A 23,482-nucleotide genomic window follows, 5' to 3' on the forward strand; every position below is an offset into this window, starting at 1 on the left:
TAACCAAGCATTTCATGTCTGAATGCCATTCAGAAGCACCAAAGTGAATCCTTCTAATCTTCCAATGAAGCCAGGCCATCAGCCCTAAATATTTACTTTGTGAATATAACAATCAATAATGACACTAATAGCCAAGCTTTGGGGGTGACGACTATAAGTTAAACCATACACTTCACATTTCAGACTCTGGAGGATAAATATTCTCTTAAATCTGCATTAGCTTCTGCTAAAACTGATGTAAAAAAAAAACAAAAACAAAACCAAAAAACCAAAGCCAGTGTTTAAGGTCTTCAGTCATGCAGGCACAGAGCACAGGTTTGAATGGACTTCTGTTTGAGGAAAACTCTGTGCTTTTTGCAATGGTAATTTCTTCAGGGATTGGTGTGAGCTGAGCCTCTACATCCTTTTGTCAAGTGCCCACCTATTATCCAGGATTTAAACCAGTTACTTCAGCTAGTCATTTATTTTTTTTTAAGCTGCATTTCCATCTATGCCTCTGTGTGTCATCCTATATGTGAGTCTAAAGTCTCGTAAAACTTGAGAAACCACATTCCTTGAAGTGGCTAGACAGAATTTGAGAAAAATCACCGTACTCTCTTTGGTGTTCGAGCTGGGGCTTCACGCATGCAAGGCAAGCAGTCTAACACGGATAGAATACCTGTCTCTTGATCAACAAATCTTAATGTTTTTCTTTTGAAAACTAAAATGAGGTTTCCTTATCCATTCCCAGATCTCACAGTCTGAGCATCCCTTAAGCTACATTTGATTTTCCTGTCTAATGACACATGGACCTTTTCATACAACACAACCTCTCAAGGGCAGGCTTCTTCATTTGTGGCTAAAGTGAAGAAAGTGACCTGATATAATACAGAAGGGAACGTCTAGTGCACTTACTTGAAAGACTAAATATCAGTCCCCCATATGGCATGTACATAACTCATAATACCTGCTCTCTATTACCTTACAAACTTTTCAGGACATTTTTGGCACTGTATAATTTTAACTTTAAATATTGACTTTACAACAATACAATTCAACGCCATTGTCTTTGTAGCTGGGGAGTAAACTGGCCTTTCTCTCAGTGAAATCAAACCTGTTCGCGAACAGCCAAAGCTGAGGCAGGATGTAAGAGCTGAAGGAGATACATAAAGCATAAATAAATAATGGTAATAAGTTTCACAACTTACGAAGAGGGGAGCGGGTAAGTGAAATCAAGGGTAATTTCACAGTAAAGATGCCATCTTTGCTTGAGTGTGAGACTACATAGTGTTTCAAGAGACGTATGAGATAGGACAAGAGAGAGGAATGATGTAATGGCTTCATAACGCTAAGATAAGCATGAACAGACAGAAAAGTTAGAGCTCAGCCCAGCCATGACAAGGCAAGGTGTTTACACTGGATTCTGCCATCACCAGTGTAGGAGCAAATAATGACAGTGCTGTTCAAGTGAGGCAGACAATATATCAGGCAATCCCCTCAGGGTATTGGAAATAACACATCACCCACCATCTCTTCACCAAAGCCACCGTGGTTTCCCATGCTAACAGATAAGCGCTGAGCTCTTTGTTTTAAAAATCTTAATTCTCCTGACTCAGTCTGTGGTAAGTAATATAGCTAAGACTAGCCCACACAGAAGATGATCACCTGATCAGGTTTAATATTTTCACAGAAGTAACTTACACTGTTGTTTAGTAGCAAAGCATTGTACATCGTCCCACATACATATCTAAAGGTAAATATGCACATAAGAGTTCGGTGTCGTTTTTCGTTTTGTCTAAATTGCATAATTTTTGAGAGATGCTAATTACATGGAATGAAGCATTCGCAATGGAGGCCAAAATTCTGAAATGTACTATACTAAATCTGACAGGTCTTATGGTAATCATAAAAACATATGTGTTAGAAGACAATTAATATCACATATACAAAAGATCACAGATAATTCTAGTATTGATATCGCTAGTGGAAATAAGAGAAAATAACAACCTTGCTCAACTTGCTGAAAATACAGAATAAATGAAAGTGGTAACAACAGTTAATATGCAGTGTGGATTATGAGGAATTGGGCATTATTTTGAAAAGTGTTCACTTTGACTCATTTAATACCCCTAGGGTCCTGGATGTTCAATACTGCTATTACCTTCATTTTTCCAACATTGGAATGCAGGCATAGGAAGCCATGACAAGCTGTTCAGGGTTTCAGGCTCATAAATACCAGAAACAGAATGGAAACTGGGGCTGGAGACCTATAGCACCTGCCTTACTTTGTACTCAAGATGACTGACAGGTCTGTATCCTTCAGATTTCTAGTTGTCTAGTAGTTGCAAAACTAAAGACACCAGAGAGGTCACTGAAACAAGCAAACAAATATAAAAAGCTCTAGTTCATTCTGCCATTTTGCTTTTGAAGTCCTTGGAGAGCACAAGAGTAAATGAGCTGGATGTTCTGTCCAGCAGGTTGTTATGAGCTCTGTCCTAAGCCGTAGGCTACACCAAGGCTCCAAGTGACCGTGTCAGTTCTGGATAGATTTTCAATTCCTGTTTGCAAATATAGCTGAAAGAATGTCTGAAAACCAATACAGATGGGCTATTCTTGAAATAAAAAAAATTGACTGTTAAAGTTTGCTTGTAAGGCAACTGGTGTTTCATAAGATTCATGTGAACCACAACCTGCCTGATGATCCCAAAGCCAGAAGGAGATCAGGCACTAACCCCAGGATTTTGTAACAACTGCATAGATAGGCCATGCGTAAAAAGTTAAAATAAGCTGAAAGCTTGTTCCTCTCATGCCTGAGCCAAAGGCTTTGACTGGATAGATGAAGTGAAGCCAAGAGTCACTGGAAATATGGAGAATGACCAAAAAGTAGAAGTGCTCTAATAGAGACACAAAACACTTTGTCAGGGATAAAGAGATAAGAAAGATAGTGCAGGTGGATGAATTATTATACATTTTCTTCATTTCAGTATTATTTCCTTATAAAGCTGTCATTTCTTATTGAATATCCATAGATTTGTGCATTTGTGAGAATGTGATTTAAGTTCACTTGGGTCATTTTTATACAATAAAAGTACCCACAAGAAGTACTAAAAACACTCAAGACCTCATTGTGTAGATATGAAATCAAAACACGACTATCAATAATAAGAAAGAGTGTGTTTTCCTATAATCTCAGCAGATTTCTTTTAAAGTTTATCTAAAATTTGGGGGATTATTATTCCAGGAAGGATGGAATTTCCCTCCACAGAAAAATATCCACAACTGAAAGACATAACGCACTAAACAAGTACACGATTTCAAAGAAAAATATGAACGAACACCTGCTTCCTGGCGGGATTAGGATGAGCACACTGGGAAATGCATCTTTTGTTTCTATTATTAAAGGTGACCACACCAAGAAAGAATGATATCGTGCAGAAGTGTTATCTTTTACTTCCTTCACGCCTAAAGGAGAAATTAAAAGCAGCAGCCTTTCAGATAAATTTATACCTCCCACAGACAAAGAATTACAGAACAGACTTAGGTTACATTATGCTGGGTGAAATGTTTTTTCGATGAGGCCATTTATTTGGAAGCAAAGGGCAGCTGTATTTGAATACTTTGAAAGTGCTCTGTATAATTTTTAACACAGTCAACAGTAAGAAGAGAGCAACCAATCTGTCATGCATTTGAAAACAAAAATCAGCAAAATAAAGAAAAAAAACCCTATCTCTATGATCACACAAACTCTACACATTACTTCATGTTGGGAGAGGGAGTGACTTAGTGCAGTTGATCATCGGTCTCTAAACAACTTCATCATTTCTACAAGGTACCCAGAAAATACTCTATAATCAGTACATAATAACAAATGATATATAAATTCAAACCAGTCAGTCTTCAGTTTAAGTTTCTTAAATGAAGAAATTTCTATAATACTAATAGGTAGCAGCAATATAAATAAGAGTATACTCACATATGACAAAAAATAAAAGACAAGTTCACACTTGCTCATTTTGTAGAAGAATCTTCCTGAATATCCTAAACCTTGAAAAGCATTATGAAGTACATTCGAGACACTTATCTGGCGATAGAAACAGCCAACATTTGTAAGTCTACCCTTTGTGAATCAGTGCCAGTATCTGAGGAGAAGCCAGACTTGTGTCTGCTGCCCTGGAGCTCACTTTGTAATGAGTGACACAAACTAGAAAGTTCCAAATGCCAAGTGTACAACCAGAAAAGATGAGTATAACCCTGCTTCTATTTTCCTGCTACTTAGTATAATTGAAAAATTATATTTTATCTGGCACAATAGAACTTGATTCTTTTACACTATAAATTTTCTTCCCTTAGATATTTACTTAACTCTCAAAAAACATTATCACTACCTTCTATCTATAATATAACCCATTAAACCTATAATGTAGAGTGAGATTTTATATATAAGTTATAGTATACATAATCATTTATAAACACTTGGAATCATATATATTACACAGTATCTTTAAACATATAGTCTATAAAATAGATATAGAATTAATTAGAAAACTTCATATAATTAATAAATAATATGCATTTAATTGTACTCACTTGTTGTGACCTATCATAGCTAAATACAATTCATGAATGTAACAGGAAAGTTAATTTGTGCTTCTGGAAGGGATCACTGGCATGTGGGCCTAAATTCAACCTCACCTGGCTTCAAAAATCTCTTGCAGAATGCACCACCTTTCTAAAGGACATGTTGACATCACCAAGGAGCAAAATGTTTGCTCTTGTAGAGGTAAAGAGACCCAGTTGAAACTTCTACCATATGATTTCCTAATGTGTACCTCTGAGCACACTGTAGCCAGTGTGCCATAGCTGTGGATCCAAAACTACTCAAGCCGGGGGCTATTCCGCTTTGAATTCTCAGCACTGATCTTAAAATAGACAAGTTATCCATTCATGTTTAAGGAAGGAAGGAAGGGTGGGAGGGAGGGAGGGAGCGGGAAGGAAGAATAGAGGGTGTTGAAAGGCAAGCAGAAGAAAATCACATCAGTGCATCCCCAATCCTATGGAATTACAAAATTGGCATAGACAGTTTCTAGGGATTCTTTTTTAAAAAAATATGAAATACAATTGCATTAATCAATTTAGATGATTTTTAAAAAAATCATTATTTCTTAACTAGAAAGCTTTCCTAGTAGGTGTGCTGAGACAGACAGATTACTAGGCATACATTCCAGTTATATCCAGAGTTAGAACTTTAAAAAACGATCAAGAGAAACAAAAGACTCCAGCATTCATTCTGACAAAGTTTAACAAAACATGCCTTGTTGGAAGAGTTCCAAGAATTGAGTGTACAGTCCATAACATAACTTCTGGGGTTCTGTCTTCTGAGGACCAAATAATTGCCTGTGACTTTCACACTGTTTTGATACTTTGCATCCTCTGAACATCCTAGACTATAATAAAAACTGGTTGGTCGATGACAAAAAAAGAAAAGTTGTTATAAAATTTCTATAGTTTATATGCTTGCCCATATATAAGATACCAGTTTAATCATTTAAAATCTTTCTAAATTAAAACTATACTGCTACCTAAGAGACTTACCTTCTCTATTTCTAAGAGTTCCTGGCTGTATCTTAACAAAATTGAAAAAACAATCAGAAGAATCCATATCATTTTTATATTAAAAAAATGCACTTAACTGATGTTACAGGTGATGCATGATCTTATTCCTACCTCTCAACTTCTCGGTGAATTTATTTCTTTCATCTGTAATTCTAAATCAACCAGAATTGAAATGAGGACAGTGAGGATGATACTGGAAATGAATCTCTGCTTCAAGACACTTGCTTCTTAGAAACACTAAACTTCCATATATAGTAGTTTAAACTTGAAGTGATTTAGTGCACAGTACTAATGTGTGTCAAAGATCAGGATATCTGTATTCTGGATTGGCATATTGAAAGAGGAGGGAAGGCTTGAATTGGTTCCTAAAAAGTAGGATGTCAACATCTAAAGATGGAGAGAATGGAACAAATTCCACTCATAAGTGGTATTGTGAACATTCTTGGATCCAAGATTTTATTATGATAACAAATTTGCATTATTTTGCAAATTAAATATAGGCTAGAGTTATTGGAAGATCTCTGAGATCTCTCAGACACTGAGAGATCCAACCAGGCACCATATACCAGCTGTTATGAGGTCCCCCTGATCTAGCCTCAGTGAGAGAAAATGCACCTAACCCTCAGACTTGAGACCCCAGGGAGTGGTGAGGCCAGATGGGTGGGGGTGGGGTGGGAACATCCTCTTGGAGACTGGTGGGGAGGCATGGGATGGTGACTGGTTAAGGGGGCAGACTGGGAGGCAGATGAAGTCTGAACTGTAAAACAGGATTAAAGAATAAAAATACATTTAAAAAACTATAGATGAGCTAGAGTCATTGGCTACTATTTCTCATCTGACAGTGTGCCAGTAATGACAGACAGGAAAAGAGCCATCAGGGTAAGGGAGCAAGTAAAGGATTCCTTAAGTCACACCACCATGCTAGGTATTTACCACCTTCCCTATCTGTTTCTAATCCTGGGCTATAGATATGCAACAAGAAATGTTAACTTGGTCAATGTCAATCTTTGCTTAATGACTCTGAAGCTACCCAGTGAATACCAGTATTAGCCTGGCAGGTTCTCTGAAAAACACATGATGCTATCCTTTGAAAACAGATTCCCCTTCTAAATATTTAGTGAAGCAGCACGATTTTTATCATTTCCAAAACCACCTTTGGAAAGACAATTCATCAAGTTTCCACTGAATAGCACACTAAAGGACAAATGCATACCACAAAGAAAAGAGTAAAATCACTTTTAAAGAAGAGTAAGGATTCTGAAAAGTCATAAGGTATCACATATTTTTCTGTTCACTTAAAATTACATATAATACATATAAGTCTGTGTATACATATACATCTATAGTTAAAATGAAATTTTGCTATATAAGCTGACAATTCTCCTTCCATTAGCCACAGACCATCTAACAAAACTTAGACAAAAGGTTTAAGAAGCCCTTGTTTGGGTGATTGGTCAGGATTGTACGAAAGACTCCAAAACATTATAGGCTTTGGCCGTAGTGCCTGGTTACAGGTGTTGAAATAAATTCCTAGTGCTAAAGTCATTTCCTATTTTGGTCCATGGTCTAAAGGATCTGATGCTAACACCTTCTTCCTGAGAACTGGCATTCATGGATTCAGAAGGTGCTAAGCAGGATTCCAAGAAATGGAAGTAACTGATATAGTCTTCTTATCGAGCTATGATGCCTATGAACCCCAACAATGGGTCACACGGCATGACAACTCCAAGGGTATAGTATTATCAGATGTATATAGAAACAAGAAAAAGAGGCAATATTTTCAAAGAGAGCAATGAGGGTAAATGGAAAGTGTTGAAGTGAGGGAAGAGAAGAATAAAACTAAACATTCTTCATGATTGCTTCAGTATTTTTTGCTTATTGGCTATTTTTCATGTAGATCAGGCTAGGCCTAAAATATCCTTATAACAAGACTGGGTTTTAAAAATCCTGATCTTCTACTGCAGTCATCTCATGTACATCAGACACCAATAGCAAGCCACAGGTTCTTTCACTGTGTACTGATCAACCATCTACAAATCTGGATTCTCGACAACAAGCTCCCTGGGTTGCATTGGTTTTCTTGAGCCATGCATGGGCCTTAATGTCATACTTACACTGACTGATTTAATGTAGAAGATTGTGTAAACAAAAAATAAAGGAAGATAATGCATGGATTAGATATCTTGGAAGGGTCACAGAACTTGAACTTTCTGGCAGCACCTACCAAGAACCTCCATGTGTTCTGTTATCCAGTTGTCCATTCCCTGTTCCTTGGCCTTTGTGAAGACTTAATTGCACTTAGTACAATTATTAACAGACAAAGTAGAAGAACTCAGAATGGAATGTACGTATCTTCTGGTCTCTCTTCTCTCCATTCCCTCCCTCTCTTTCTCCCTCCTTCTCTGGATATTGCTTGCTTGCTTGTTTGTTTAAGACCAAAGACCTCTGCAGCCCAAGCAGGCATTAAATCCACTATATACCATGTATCAAAACATGGCCTTGAACTTCTGTTGTTCTTGTGGCCATCTCCTGAGGGTAGATTACAAGTATAAACCACAGTGCCCAGCCCTGTGCCTTTTGATTCTTTTTGGTCTCTCTACATGGAATTCCTTTTTTCCAAGGTAGGATCTTACCAAATAAGGAGAGTCTTATAGCTATTATTAGACAAGGCAGGCCAGAAGTGTCTTTATATGCAGAAGGGGACTAGTTTCTATTACTTGAGTATGAAAAGGAGTTTTAACTGTAAATTTATACATTAAGGCTCAGTTTATATGCATCATAGCATCACAGCAACTAGAGGGCAATACTGAACATTCTTCTGAGAAACGTTTGGCAATGGAACCTGAGTCATTTTGAAAATATTTTAAAATAATCTACATATATCCCATATTTTTTTAAAAAAATGTTTTACTTTTGTGAAATAGGTTCATAAATTATTTATACAATTTATACTGGTAGTCACTCAAAAACAAAAGAGATAATTGTAAGACTAGACTAGCTGGTAACAGCATCAAGAAAGGCATTCAAAGGTTTCTTACAATAACAATTCTGACCGTTATTTAGTTTCACATCTACTTGCTCCAAAGCTCACATGACCTTGAAGTTTAACTTTTGGACAATATCACTGATCACACATTTGCCACTCCTGTTTAGTTTTATAACAGAGGATTGCCAAACAAATGCTACAGCGTGGGATAAAAACTTGCCTTTCCTACGAAAGTCTTTACAGATCCTGAGGGTTAAAATTTATCTCTGAGCTATCTCTGACACTGCTTCTTGGTAGATGAGGACTGAACTTTCCTCAGGTAAGGGTTCTTTGATTTAATAAAGGCAGGATTGAGGTTTCCAGTAGAGTCCCCTAAATATAGTAAAGATAAAAAACCTCCAATACTCCATTCAGAGCTAGACAGCTCAAATAGGGGCAGTTCCTTATTGGTGTGTGGTCTAGAAATGGTCTTGTGTCTGGGCATGAGACTGTTTGATTCTGGGATAATTTCCAGTTCCTCAAGTAAGTGAGCAATGAATTAGATCATTTTGTTTCCCCTTCACTTTTTTTATGAAGTATACTAAAGTAGGATATTTTAGAATGTTGTAATAGTGAGACTCTTTAATAAAAGGTCCTAAGAACAATACCTGACAGGAATCAGTACAGTAGTAAATCAGTAAAGTAGTAGTCACACCAGTGGATGAATTCTGGTCAAAATGATGGAATGAAAGCAGGCCCACATTTGTGGGAAAAGGAACACACATGGGCAAGTTTTTAAAGTAGGCTGTTGAACAATTTGTATCTGCATTTGGGAGTGGAACTCTGCATCAAGGAAGTAGGCAATGTTACAAACCAAGCAGTGGAAAGAAAAACAGTGTAATGTCATGAAAATGCTATGGAAATTAAGACAAGGATGCTTCAGGACACTATCACTTGATAGTGTCCATAAATACATGCTTCTTATATAACAACATGTATAGAGACATTTTCCTATTGGAACACCTGTCTAATATATTCTGTTGTCTATAGTATTGTCTTCATACATCTGAGCAAGGAAGAAGCAAGAGAATGAGCAGGAGTTGGGGAAAAGAAAGACGAAGGAAAGGGTCAGTTCTGAAATATTATTCTGTTATCCAATTGAATACTAGGATTAGAAACCACAAGACTGTGTCTTGATAAGTTTCATCAGATAAAACAAGAAGAAAGCACAAGATATAAGTGATATGGAAATCTATATAAATATAAATGTATAATAGGCATAGCCTGTGTAAGGCAAGTCAAGTTTACACAGGAATTATAACGCACCATTGTAGGTTGATGTCTTTATGCAGGAAGGCAGGTATAGGATAGAACAAGGCCTGTCATTGGATGAGAAGGAAGGATGGGCAGGAGAAAAGTTTATTTTTTCTTTTTTTCCATATAATTGGATATTTTTTGTTTACATTTAAAATGTTATTCCCTTTCCCAGTTTCCCGTTAACAAGCCCTCATCCCATCCCTCCCCTTCTTTTATAAAGGTATTTCCCCTCACCAACCACTCACCCAACTTCCTGCCTTCCCACCCTGATATTCCTCTATACTGGGTCTAGCCTTGACAGGACCAAGGCCTTCTTCACCCATTGGTGCCCAACAGGGCTATCCTCTGCTATATATGCAACCGGAGCCATGGGTCTGTCCATGTGTAGTATTTGGGTAGTGGTTTAGTCCCTGGGAGCTCTGGTTGGTTGGTATCGTTGTTCTTATGGGGTTAAAAGTTACTTCAGCTCCTTTAATCCTTCCTCTAATTCCTCCAAAAGGGACCCCATTCTCAGTTCAATGGTTTATTGCTAGCATTTTCCTCTGTATTTGTCACGCTCTAGCTGAGCCTTTCAGGAGACACCTATATCCAGCTCCTGTCAGCATGCACTTCTTGGCATCATCAATATTGTCTAGTTTTGGTGTCTGTATATATATGGGCTGGATCTCCAGGTGGGGCAGACTCTGAATGGCCATTCCTTCAGTTTCTGCTCCAAACATTGTCTCCATATCCCCTCCTAAGAATATTGAGAAAAGTTTTAGAAAGGAGACGGAGCCAGAGAGAGGAGGGGGAGCTGAGAGAACATGGCATCAGGTATTAAGATTCTCCTCTACGCATAGATACAGGTTTTTATGAATATTTTAAGAGATGGGTGTGTACAGGATTTTGTGTTGTCTAGATGGGCAAATTATGTCTTGTCAGTTGACCAGAGGTTATTGTGTGGTGTGTTTTTTCATGTGGCGACTTATTTGAATTCAAGAGAAGGTGCGGTATTGGCTAGCACTAAGCCACGGAATTGGGATGTATATCCCTGGCATGGTAACAACCTAACAAGGGAACTGTGAGTGAAAGCAAAGCAGCATGGCAAGGTGCCAAGCTGGAACTGTTTGCAGGCTGCCAGGGTCAGAGGGAGCCCTGGAGAGAAAACACAAAGCGGTAGGCGCTGAAACCGGTCACGTGCCTTTTCTTTTTACCGCAACATACCATATAACATTCTGTTTGTCTATACAAATTATTTCTAAAAAATATCATTATGAGGTTAGTATGATTTATGGACCCAAACATATGGAGAAATGGACAAGTCATGTGACTATGTGACTGACATAGCTAGAAAATGAACTCAGAATATAATTTCTCATAAATCATCATCTAAATCACTGTATCACATCCCCCCACAATGCTTCAAAATTCAATGTTACATTACACTACTCAGAGACCCTAAACTTTCACTTCCAAAACTAAGTTGTTCCTTTTATCATATAAGTGTTCAACAATCAAGACTAATCTCAGATGATGAGTTAAAATTTTGTGTTGTTTTAGTGAAAGATTTGGGACCCAAAATAATTCAGCATGGGGAAGAAATTCAGGGCACAGCCTCTTCATAACTCATAGTAGAGGCTAGGGAAGAAGATGCATAGTTAAAGAATAGGCATAGGATCAGGTGTGGCAAGAGAGAGGGAAGAGTACAGAGGGTCAGGAAATCAAATGGAGGTATGTAGCAGTGGGGCATGGGGAAGTGGGGATATTCACTAGAAAGTTCCAGATGCCAGGGAAGCAAGAGATTCAGGACCCAACAGGCATGACATTAGATGAAATACCCAACATAGAAGAGATAGAATTTGTAAAGACCATATCCAGTGTATAGGCATGGCCTCCAATTAAGGGATGGAGCCACCCACCCATCTCAAAAATTTTCATCCTGAATAGTTCTTGTCTAAACAAAATACAGGGACTAATAGTGGAGCAGAGACTGAAGAAAAAGTCATCCAGAGACTGCCCCACCTAGGGATCCATCCCATCTGCAGACATCAAACCCAGACACTATTGCTGATACCAAGAAGCACTTGCTTACAGGAGCCCTGTATAGTGGTCCCCTGAGAGGCTCTACAAAGAGGGGAGGGTCTTGGTCCTGTGGAGGCTTGATGTTCCAGCATTGGGGGATGCTAGAACAGTCAGATGGGAGGTGGGGGGAGCACACTCATAGAGAGAGGAGGAAGGGGAGTGGGATAGGGGGCTTGCAGAGGGGAAACCAAGAAAGGGGATAACATTTTTAAAAGAGAAAAGGCAGTGAATTAGAAATGGACCACCTTCAGTGCGAATATGTGAGACTGTGAGTCTTTCATGTCCACGCTGTGGAAAATGCTGAAAGGATCATGGAGGAAGAGTATAAAGTGAGCCACCATTATGACCTTATCTAAAGGACTTAGTGTATTACTTTGGAAGAAGTGAAAGGGAGAGAAATATCTTCTGAAATCATACATAGGAGTTAAGTGAAAATACTTCCTCAGACAAGATTTTCTGGATATGAGCGGTTTTTGATTCAGGGTCAGCATAGAAGGAGCCTTTAGTTAAGGGCACGGATCAGTGCTGGCAACAAAAGAAGACAAAAACAATCCAAGTGGAAGGAGAATCAACAGCAGCAAAAGACTTATGTGGAAAAAACACAGGCATCACAGACTCAAATGTTTGGCTCAAGTATCTGACATTGGCTAGTTTGGTTTATTGACTTGGGTAATGTACAAGATTGTGTTTGTTCGTCCTGATACCTATCAAAGTGCACACATGTAAATTGGCATTCTTTATATGGAGATAACTTGTGTGCCAAACATTGATGGTAACTCAACATCTTCATTTCTGACAACTGGAATTAACAAAGGATTTATGGATAGTCAAAAAGATGATTGTTGGTTGTCATGGCATCAGGATTGTGTGACTAGGGGAAAGGAAACCTCAGTGCAGTTATTTTTAATAACTCTGGAGTGAAAGTGAACAGGATAAGAAATGACTGTTCATTATAACTTCTGAAATATGAATAAAAATACGATTTTGTGAAATGTGAAAACAAGTGTGTTGATAGGAATGCAACAAAAGGTGGCTTTTAGACAATCAAGGTGCACAGTTTGGTTGGAGAGCGGAGTAAGCAAACCCATAGTGTGTTAGCCCAAGTGCTCGCTCTGAAGGTTTATTGAGTGCACATGTGTAAGCAGAACATTCCTTCTCTACGAATGTTACTCCTGCCAAAATCTTGCCCTTTCTAAAACCCGAACAATGAATGTTCTCTGCCAAACCTCATCACAGAGAAGTCTAAGACAACAATCCCCACAACTCTGCAAAAATGTGAGTTGAGCCAAAGAAAGGGAGATGTTATTTGCTCATCTGGATGTCTGGCATCGATGCTTTTGAGCAGCTACATTACAGGTGATAACAGCCCTAACTTCAAACGGAAGACAAGCTACTTGATTTGAAATAACTTCCCAGTCTAAGATGTAAAGTGTGTGTGTTTTATTCTTTTATCATGCATGCAGATAGCTTTGCATGCAGAAGGCTCTCCACTTTTACTGTCTATTAACCTGCATGGAAAGGAATAAATAAACACTGAGTAGGTTTTAAAATAGAAATATAACAAAAAGGAAGGATAGAAGGGTATTTGACCAAAAGGCAACCCTGTATTCGAAATTATATAAATCCCAAGATTAGTAATATATCTCAATATTAAATTTATACGACTATTTTGAAAATATTAATTGGGTGATAATTTAGTTCAGAAGCCATCAATTGCTTAAACGTAAGTTGACGGAATATGAGAGAAACAACATGATGATTTATGCAAAACACAAATTAAATGTGTCTCCACTATTGAAATTAAATAAGCATTGAAAAAACTTTCATCAGAATACTATATTGGTTCACTCCTCCTTTGGACTGAAGTAAATTATTGTATGCAGACACCTTTTTTTTGGATACATGGTCTCATGAACCTAAATGGCCTTAAATTCACAATACAGCCAAGGTGACCCTCTGATCTGCCTCCAAAGTGCTAGGATTCCAGACATATACAATCATGGATGAAATTAAATTTTAAGAAAGTTATCTTTTCTTTTGCAACAGGGACGTCATGAATCTAAGATTCCACTGAGAGTTCAGAGCATATTAAGTTTTTTTTTTTTTGATGTCAGTCTTTTTCACAGGTTTTATCATCCAGGGGATAGAGTGGGCTGTCACAGGAGTTAGGCTTTTCTTAGTCATGGTTCCAGCAACCACGTCATTCTTCTCTTCCCCAAAAATTCTTGTGTGGTTTATGCTATGACTCATGTAAACTAAAAACAGAAGAAGTCAGAGGGGAAAAAAAGGAATACTAAATTTTCAACAACTGCCATAACAGAACACAAGTTCAATGGAGACTGCAAGGCAAGCCATCACTTGAGGTAACAGCCAAGAGCAAAGGGGAAAATAGCAGAAAGTAGAAAATGGCAGCACCTTTTGGCTCAAATGTAAAGAAAGTTTCTTGAAAATCAATGATCCAGGCTTGTGTTTGTTTGCAGTTATTCACTTACTTACTTAGTATTTCTAGCAAGCGAGTCTATGGCCTCACACACGTAGTTCGTATTTGGAAACAACATCCTATCCTGTCCTGACCGCCTGTCCTGAGCTCTCAGATGGTTGAGATTACAGGTATATGCCACCATATTTGACAATTGTATTCGAAAGCACAGCCCATTCTTCAAAAGACACACATTAAAGCAAAACTCAAATCAACAACAAAAACGAAAGTGTATCAAATTTAGAGAGAGCAATTGTGAGAAATGGTAAAACTTTATACATGGATTTCTCTCCTTAGAGAAAGTAATAAAGACCAAAAAAAGAACATTTATATATGTGTGAGTGTGTACATGCATGCAGGCATGTGGAAGGTAATATAAATGTATATGATTTACAAATATATAAAATATATGCAATATACATATGTATATGTGAATAATAAATGGAGTTGATCTGGTGGAAGGTGACAGACCTTTTTGTTGTCCCCTCCTCATCGTCATGAGTACAAATACATCTTCAATTCTAGAAAGTTTTCAGGTAATGAAATTGCTAGGAATCCTTTAACATTTAACATAATCATGCCACAGTTAATTATCTTTAAAGTTTTTGACAAGGTGGGTTCCCTGAAGCTGAAAGAAGAAAAAAAATCTAAGTATATATACCGTCACTTTGATAAGAATTTTGGATGCCTAAGCTTTACCGAGAATGAAAGATATCTGGGAATGATGCCAGATCTCAGCAATGTCAGTAAGCAGCAGAGATACAGGGGGAAACATGACTTAAAAATATAAGATTAATTCATTGATTGCTAATGTAAAGCATTATTTTGATGACAAGCTACAATAAAGTGAGTGATAAGATTTCATAATTTGACATTCAATGTTACTTTGAAAAAGTAGAGACACATCCAGAGCATGTCCGATACAGAGGTCAATGCTAGCAGCAAACCACTGAACTGAGAACAGGACCCTGTTTAGGGGAATTAGAGGAAGGGTTGAAAGAGCTGAAAGAGCTTGCAACCCCATAAGAACAACAGTGCTAGCCAACCAGAGCTTCCGTGGACTAAACCACTACTGAAAGACTATACATGGACTGACCTAGGGCTCCAACTGCATATGTAGCAGAGAATAGCCTTGTTGGGGCACCAGTGGAAGGGGAAGCCCTTGGTCCTGCCAGGGTTGGACCCCCAGTGCAAGGCAATATGGGGGGCAGTAAGGGGGATGTATGGTGGGATACCTGTATGGGGGAGGGGGAAGGGAGGGGATGGGTGTTTATGGGCAAGAAACCAGGAAGGGGAATAACATTTGAAATGTAAGTAAAGAAATATATGTAATAAAAAAATTTAAAAAAAGAAAAAGTAGTAATTATAAGGATATCTAATTCACAGTGTTTGTTCTTATGATGATCAGATTTATTATCGTTATCATTTACAGAAGAAGCTAGTGGCATTAATAGTGTCCCCTCAATTAGAGAAAGCAATCAAGCACTCAAGTAAATGAGCATGGAGCTTGAGAGATGGCTCATCCATCAAGAGTACTTAACACTCTTGTAGAAGATCCAGATTTGATTCCCAGGAACACATGGCAGTTCAAAACCATCTCTAACTGCCGGTGTCTGGTGCCTTCTGCTAACCTCCTTGGCACACACATATGGCACCTGCATAGGCACACATACAGACAAAGCCCACATACACATACATATAACATGCAGAGCGAATGAATGAATGAATGAATATATGAATGAATGAATAAAACTCTTAACCCTGCTGGTCAGAGAATGCTCACCTTCAGTATGCTTTTTTAGTGCATGCTTTAAGCATGAGTCACTAGAAGACTTTTAGATTTCTAGAAACACTCAGAAGCTAGAGCAATTCCCCTATAATACAACCTAGTTTGTGCACTGTCTACATTGTACTCTGACTTTTCTACACTTTGCTTCCTATCACTTATTCATTTTGAATTGATGAATCTGAACCATTTGTGTAATAAAAACTGTCTAAACAAGAATTTTAGAAAACTTCTAAAACTATACACATTATTTCAACAAGAAAACCTGAATTTGTATCATATTTCCTGATCTAGAAGTTATCACAGGAGAAATTGGAGCCCCAACGATCTTTGAAATAAAGTATATTGTTCCCCGCATATAAAAGTGCTGTATTTAATATGAATATCATTTCTTTTATAAGTTTTAATGCTTCTTAGAACACATGTTAGTCCCATAGATTAAGTGCTTTGTAGATGATTAATAAATATCATCCAGGAAAAACAATAATAATAAATACCCAACTTCATCATACTTGATTTTAACACATGTAAACTATTTTGATGATAAGGATAAAAGGGAAAGAAAAGCCTTATGCTAGTTTTACACAAACATATGACATAAAAAATAGATCATGTAGATTTTGTTTTGAGATCAGTTCATCATTACAGAGGAATCCAGCTGTGCCTTTTTAATATTTGAGAACGTCGCACATGAGAACTCTGTTTGCATTATTTCTACCTTTTCATTTCCCTTCTCCAGCTCCCCACTTCTCCTGAACTCTCTCAAACTCAGGACTTAATTATTCTCAAATATGTACACACAAATGCACACAAGCACTCATATGTATACAGTCCACTTAGTGAGTTACTACTGCTTGTAGGCATATATGTTCAGGGATGACTACTTGGGTTGGATAACTGACTGGGGAACTTTCAAACTTTAAACATTCTCCTTCTCTCAGCAATAGATGACAACCTGGAGTTCTTCATCAAGGAGTGACGACTCAGGAAGTAACCCCAATCTATGTTGCCGTGACAACTCATATTTTTATGATGGAGGTCCTGTTTAGGCAGCCATATTTGTTGAGATTTCATAAGTACAATTTTCAAGGGATATTTTTGAAAAAGAACTTAGTAGGAGGCTTTCCTCTGGGTCCCATTTTTAATACTTCATACATGCTAAAGATAAATTTACAGCTTATTATATTTCTCATTTTTATTATAGTAAGTCTAGACAATATCTGTATTGAGAAGGGTTCTACTGTAATTTCTCCTACGCAGTATAGTTGAAATTTCATGTATTTATCTTATTTATTTAAATGGTAGTTGGAAAGATCATCTGGATTAAAAACAGCACCATAATCCTTGAAATGTGTTTAAAGTATTAAGAGACTAAAGAGAAGGTGTAGCAAAGTACATGATTCAATTATGATACAATAAAATATCAATCTCCTAGTGGTAAGTTTTCAATGCCATGTTCATATATATTAGTACAATTTCATTTGACCACATAAGGGATCTTAGTGTTTTCATTTTAAAAACTGATTAATTTAGTTTTGTTTGTCTGTTTGGTGTATGTATATGCCTGTGTGTGCACACCTGTGTGCTTTATTGGCCAACTACCTTAGGATGCACAGTTCCATTCAGATAATTTCCGATTAACTCAAGTAGCATTTCTACTTTCCTGTGATTTGCCTGTGAAAGTGTTTATACGGCATTAATTATTGAAATATTAGATTTTAAAGTTACTAGCCTTTCTCCCAGAAGAAACAAGAAATGTGAAGGAAGTGGCTTCTCTTTGCCAAAGCAGAAGGTGACACAAAAGAGGATGGTTCCTGCAGGAAGTCAGATTCATCCAGAGAAGTCCTCCAGGTCAATGAGTCACTTCACACTTTGCTTTACTCATTCCTCTCAGATTAAGGCTTGTATGGATAACTTACCGCAGTGTCTCATTTGAATGAGCACACTGAATGCATTTGCTCATAGAAGATTAGTAACCTGCTTAAACGTTCTCCGGTTCACTACTATTAAAATGCTGTAACTTAAGCGTTTCTATGGAAATGGCTTGATCAAAGAAAGATAGGGACCGATCAGAATAGTCAAAAAGAGCTGCGCATTTTAGTACATGCACAGTCACTCTAAAAGCAGTGGTACATATGTGTTGCTTAATAATTTAAATTATATAAAACCTCCAATAATTAGTCTCTTTTATTATGAGAATTCAATACAATTTAAAAGTGTTGCAACTGCTTATAAGTATATTTTTTATTTACAACAAACTTCTTTTTACTATCTTTTTTCTAAGTATTTGGCTGGTTACAATTAGAGTAAACTACTATGTTAACGGACAGCATAATTTAAATGCTTCCTAATTATTTATGTTATTGTAAGAAGCCCAAGATTTTGGTAATCTTTGTAGTATATAACTCTTTCATTATGTGTCCTTCCTGTGTGATAATTATGCCACGTTGCTATCACTAAGCTCTTAGCTTCTAAACAATTTTTAGTGTGAAAGTGAAATTTCAGACAGGAGAAAATATTTCCTTGCTATAATCAAGACAATAAAGTCTGAACCTAGAGTCATTTAGTATGTTATTTGGTCAACATTATAGATATTTACAATACTATTAATAGATTAATTAGATTTTAATAGTATGAGGTATATGCTCTGTTCTATATTAACTAAATGTATTAAACGTTAAGAGAAGTGGAAGGCCCTGGGTTCGGTCCCTAGCTCCAGAAAAAAAAAAGTTAGGAGAAGAGAAATTCTTTCCCTTCAGATTCTTACAGTCTAGTCAGTAATTGGAAAGAACATAAACAGAAAAACTTTTGAATTGTCTAACTATATAGGAATGGAACTTCAAAGACACAAAAGTAAGGGAGGATTTGGCCAAAGTTTTCTAGAGGAAGGAAATTCTGAAATCCAAAACTATGAGGTGATATGTGCACAACTGTGGTCACTACATATGGCCAAGTGCCAATCAACCTGGTTATTATTGCTCCATATTCCCTAAATATGGCTTCTTTGTTTTTATCTCAAGGCTTGTGATATAGACGGCTCCAAGACCTTTTAACCTTACTTTAGTCCTCTATGCAGCTCAGTGTATTTGTAGTAATATCAATATATTACCAAAACAGATCTTTTACTACTCTTGTATATTAAAATTATTAAATTAAAACGATTATTTCCAATGAACCTGTCATGAAAGTATTAAACCTTCAAAATGGAGGAGCAAATTTCAGCCAACTTCTGTTTTTCCCAAAATAATAATAGCTGTTATAAACAAGATAAGATATGCTATTCCTACCGGAATGAGTAGTCCATTGAAACGAGATAGCCCATGTCCATAGGAACATGGCAGAATCTTAGCCCTGCAACTGTATTTAAACAGTAAAGGAATGCTAAGCTGGTCCTAGTTAGTTATTTACTGAGATGCCTGGGAATTTCTACCAACTGTACGACATTTAATATGCCATGTCCGTGCAATGAATCATATGAAAACTAAAAAGTGTATTAATTTTACCACAAGTACAAATGGAGCATGTTCCAATCTGGAAGAGAGGACATGGGAGCAGCGAAGCTTGCCAGTGACTCCAGTTCAAACCTAGGGCAGAGAAGCTCCCTTGCCTTTGTCATTGATAATACTTGTGACTTTGCCTGAGAATAAGAATAATCATCAGTCTGATACGAGCAACCCTGAGCACCCAGAGAAAAAGACCAATGACAGCAAAATGAAAGAACCCAACAATACAACAGTAATAATAACATGACGACAATCAGTTTATCTCTTTGTAACGTTCCTTTCCAAAAAGTACAACAAGCTCCTTACATAAACTTTGCTTATGAAGGCAGTTCTGTATGTGGGAAAGGATAAGGATGGTAAATATTTTTCTATCATTTCACCCAGAGTTTCTAATCATCTCTTGAGTAGTTTCTAGATAGACTCAAGACATCTGCATTGACAGACATTTTTCAGCAGACTTCTACCTCAGAAAATCAGAATAAAGGTGCCTGGAAATGAACCTCTATTCATTTAAGGAGCAGCAGGCCTTGTGAAAGTTGAAAACATGAAGGTTTCCATGTGTGGGTCAGGGGAAAAGGGAGACCTTCATCAAAACATTGCAGTTGCTGGTGGATAAGGATACCTCTTTTTCATATAATAGCAACACTGTAATTTCTAGAATATCCTCTCTCTCTCTCTCTCTCTCTCTCTCTCTCTCTCTCTCTCTCTCTCCATTTGGAATTTTAATATTATAAACTTTATAGGTCTATAGATGAGTTGAACTGTCTTCAACCAACTTATTTAGTGCTCTAGATATATAAATGGTTACTAATAGAGACATTTAAAAAATAAAACCTTTCCTTTCAGTAGAGTCATGGGAAACTATCCTAGGTTCCTGAAAGAGATCCACTCACAACTCCACAAATGAGCCCCTGTAGCAGCCCTAGCCCTTGCAACATAGATTTGTTCACACAAATTCGTACCCTGTTGGCTCTGGATTGCTGCCTCTAAAATGAACAGAGTGGGGATTTAGCACACTCTCCTACGGATGTAATTTTTAAGAATTCTGATTAGTTACAAATGACATAAAAGCCAAATGGAACAATACTAATTTCTCCTTTTTAACCATCAAGAGGACATGTAAACAATATCGAGAGTTTTAAAACACTATACAGAGCACACGGACACAATGGGTGTTTGATAAATGTCACTTCCCTTCTCCGGCAATTTTCCATTTCATAAGTGGGTAAATTCCATGCGAAATTTTGGCAGTCTGAATCAGTACCATTTAATTGTCTCTCAGCTCCCTCCTGAGCCTCCCCTTATCTCACTGCGCATCACTTCCTGCCCTTTCTTTTTAAGGGCCAAGGTCTGTTCCCATCTCCTGACCTGGACCATCATTTAGCCTGTCACTGGCCAGGACTGTGAAACTACGGGAGGCTAAAGCAACTGATGGGTGTGGATGTGCATTCCCAGTTTTGATCCTTCCTGCTCATCATCTGGCTTTAGAAAGAGAGGGAGGCTGAAGGCTTCCACAGAGTGATGACAGAAACCTCCCTCCTGTCCTTATCCTTCACATTTTTCTTTCCACATGCCAAAGGAGAAGGCTCTGAGGACCCTTGCCCCTGCAGTTGCCATGGGTTACACGAAAGCAGCAGGGATACACAGGAGTGTGTGTGTGTGTGGGGGGGGTGTCGTCTCTTATCATCTCCTTTGCACACATGTAATCTCATTTCTCCAGGTTGATTTCTCCACCTTCCCAATGTCTGTGCCCATTTTAAAGAGAATCCTTTCCCTCAGAACTTGAGAGTTTAGGTCCTTTCCCATTCCTGGTATTTGCTGTTTCTTTTTCTGGTACAAATAGGAGTTCCCTCTTACAGCAGGGGATATGATGTAAGGAGTTTGGGTGGAGAAATAAGAGTCCACGTAGGGATACTGCATTTTATTAGGGATTGACATTAAATGGTAAAACGTTTGCCAACTTAATTCCGACATCCTTAATACCTAATGCCTGAGGTCAGTGTCCCCAGTTGCCAGGCATACATGTATCTACAATCCAGTCCCCCACATTCCAGATAGCCTTGCCACAGCACAGGGAAGTCTCCTCCTCCTGTCAAATCCCTCCTAGCGCTGAGACTTAAGCAAAGCCACGAGGCTGAGCACAAATCACAAGGAAAGGAATATCAGCTCAGAAAACAGCTGTCCAAGCTTCCAGAGCAGTTAGCTATCATGAGCAAGAGGGGACACTGGACATCATCCTCGGGCTCAAATGCCCAGTAGGGGTCATGGCTGGGGCCACAGAGGCTTCCCTAGCTCCAGAGCACTTAAACACTAACCCACTTCACAGCCTACAAGCTTCGAGGATGGTGTCTGACTCCCACCCCACCCCACCCCCGCCCCCGCAAGAAGGATGCGCGTTTCCATCTGAGCGCCAGTCGCGATTCCTTTGCAAGAAAAAAAGGGTGTGGGGGGAGGGCATCGTATCTCACTTTCCCACAACCAAAACAACAACCTCTCTCTCATCCACCGTGTCCCAAGCCTAAACAGAAAAGGGGCAAGCTGGACGCTGTTGCACTTTGCTTAATTCATCCGGGACCTCCCCACCATCGCAGCTCCAAATGAACCTGTATTTGGGAATCTGAGAGTTTGTCCCTAAACTCCTTAGGCTGTTCAGGATAGGGAGGGGTCTCGGGATCCGGCATCCAGGGAGAGAGCAGAGTTCTCAAGCAGGACGCCCCAAGAAGCAAACTTTCAGCGGCGCAGGCTGGTGGGACTTCGAAATGAGATTCTGAAACAGAGTGACGAGGTGGCACTGCGCCCCAGTTGTCGCACTATCTGCGGAACAGAGATCATAGAATCCCCAAGCCCATCTCCGCATCCCGTGAGCTCTCCAGCGCCTTCTCAGACTCGGCTCAGGTCTCCGACACCCCAGTCTCTGCGAATTATCACTTGGGATCCACAGTGACCCCTACATCTCGGCTTAACATTAAGTCACTAGAGCACCCTCCCATGGAATAGCAGGTGATCTGGACACAGACTTACCTTCCTGCTGGCAACTCTTGTTGCTTTTCCTTTCCTTACAACGCAGGCTCAGGAGAGAGGAAGGGACAGCCAGTGGAAGCCGAGAGGACGGCGACCGGGGCACAGGCGCGAGTTCTTTGGAGCGGCAGCTCGGGCTGAACCGCGGAGCGCGGGCGGCCCTAGCGGAGCACCGAGGTCCCGGCTGGGGCCAGGCGGGAAGGCAGGGGGCGCTCCTGTCCCCTGAGCGCCTCTCCTCACGGACAGCGACCAACCAGTTGGCGCTCAGTCCAGCGAGCCTGGTGCGGAAAGGCACGCTCCAAGCAGGAGGACGGCTTTTAAGTTTGTGGTGTGACCGCAGCAGCTGTCCTGGGAGAGACTCCGTCTTTCTAAAAAAGGGGATGCTCAAAACACCAGGGATTACCTCTCCCTCCAATCTCCTCCCCCAGCACCCGGCCCCTTCTGATGTGCTGGCAATCCCTCAGAGCGAGCAAACCTTCCCCTTCCCTGCCGTGCTGTCCAGGGTTGGTTTGGAGGTAGTTCCGGCCGGATCTCCGAGTGTTTGGGGGAGGATAGGGTATCTCTCCATCAGTAAAAACAGCCTGTGACGTCTTAGTCTGAGCCTGGGTAATTTAGGAACCTGTGTATTCCCATCACTTTCAGAAAATACTCTAAGGACCTCAGGCAGGAGCCATTGCCATCTTAAAAATTCCAATTGCCTTGGAAAAGTACAGGTGTTTCTTTGTAAAACTTCTACCTGCTTTCAGTTAGTGAATTGAAGG

At 39.0% G+C, this 23,482-nt stretch overlaps 1 protein-coding gene across 1 annotated transcript in view; it reads right to left on the reverse strand.

Annotated features, from left to right (window-relative positions):
* The window catches only part of Sema3d (semaphorin 3D), a 186,960-nt gene extending 163,728 nt beyond the window's left edge, over window positions 1-23,232 (reverse strand). The window contains 1 exon segment of the mRNA NM_001104633.1: window positions 22,725-23,232. The gene's annotated coding sequence lies outside the window, so the exon portion shown is untranslated.
* Between the last annotated feature and the right edge of the window lie 250 nt (window positions 23,233-23,482).

Source organism: Rattus norvegicus, chromosome 4 (assembly GCF_021556685.1).
Source record: "Rattus norvegicus strain SHRSP/BbbUtx chromosome 4, alternate assembly SHRSP_T2T, whole genome shotgun sequence".
NCBI classification, from domain to species: Eukaryota; Metazoa; Chordata; class Mammalia; order Rodentia; family Muridae; genus Rattus; species Rattus norvegicus.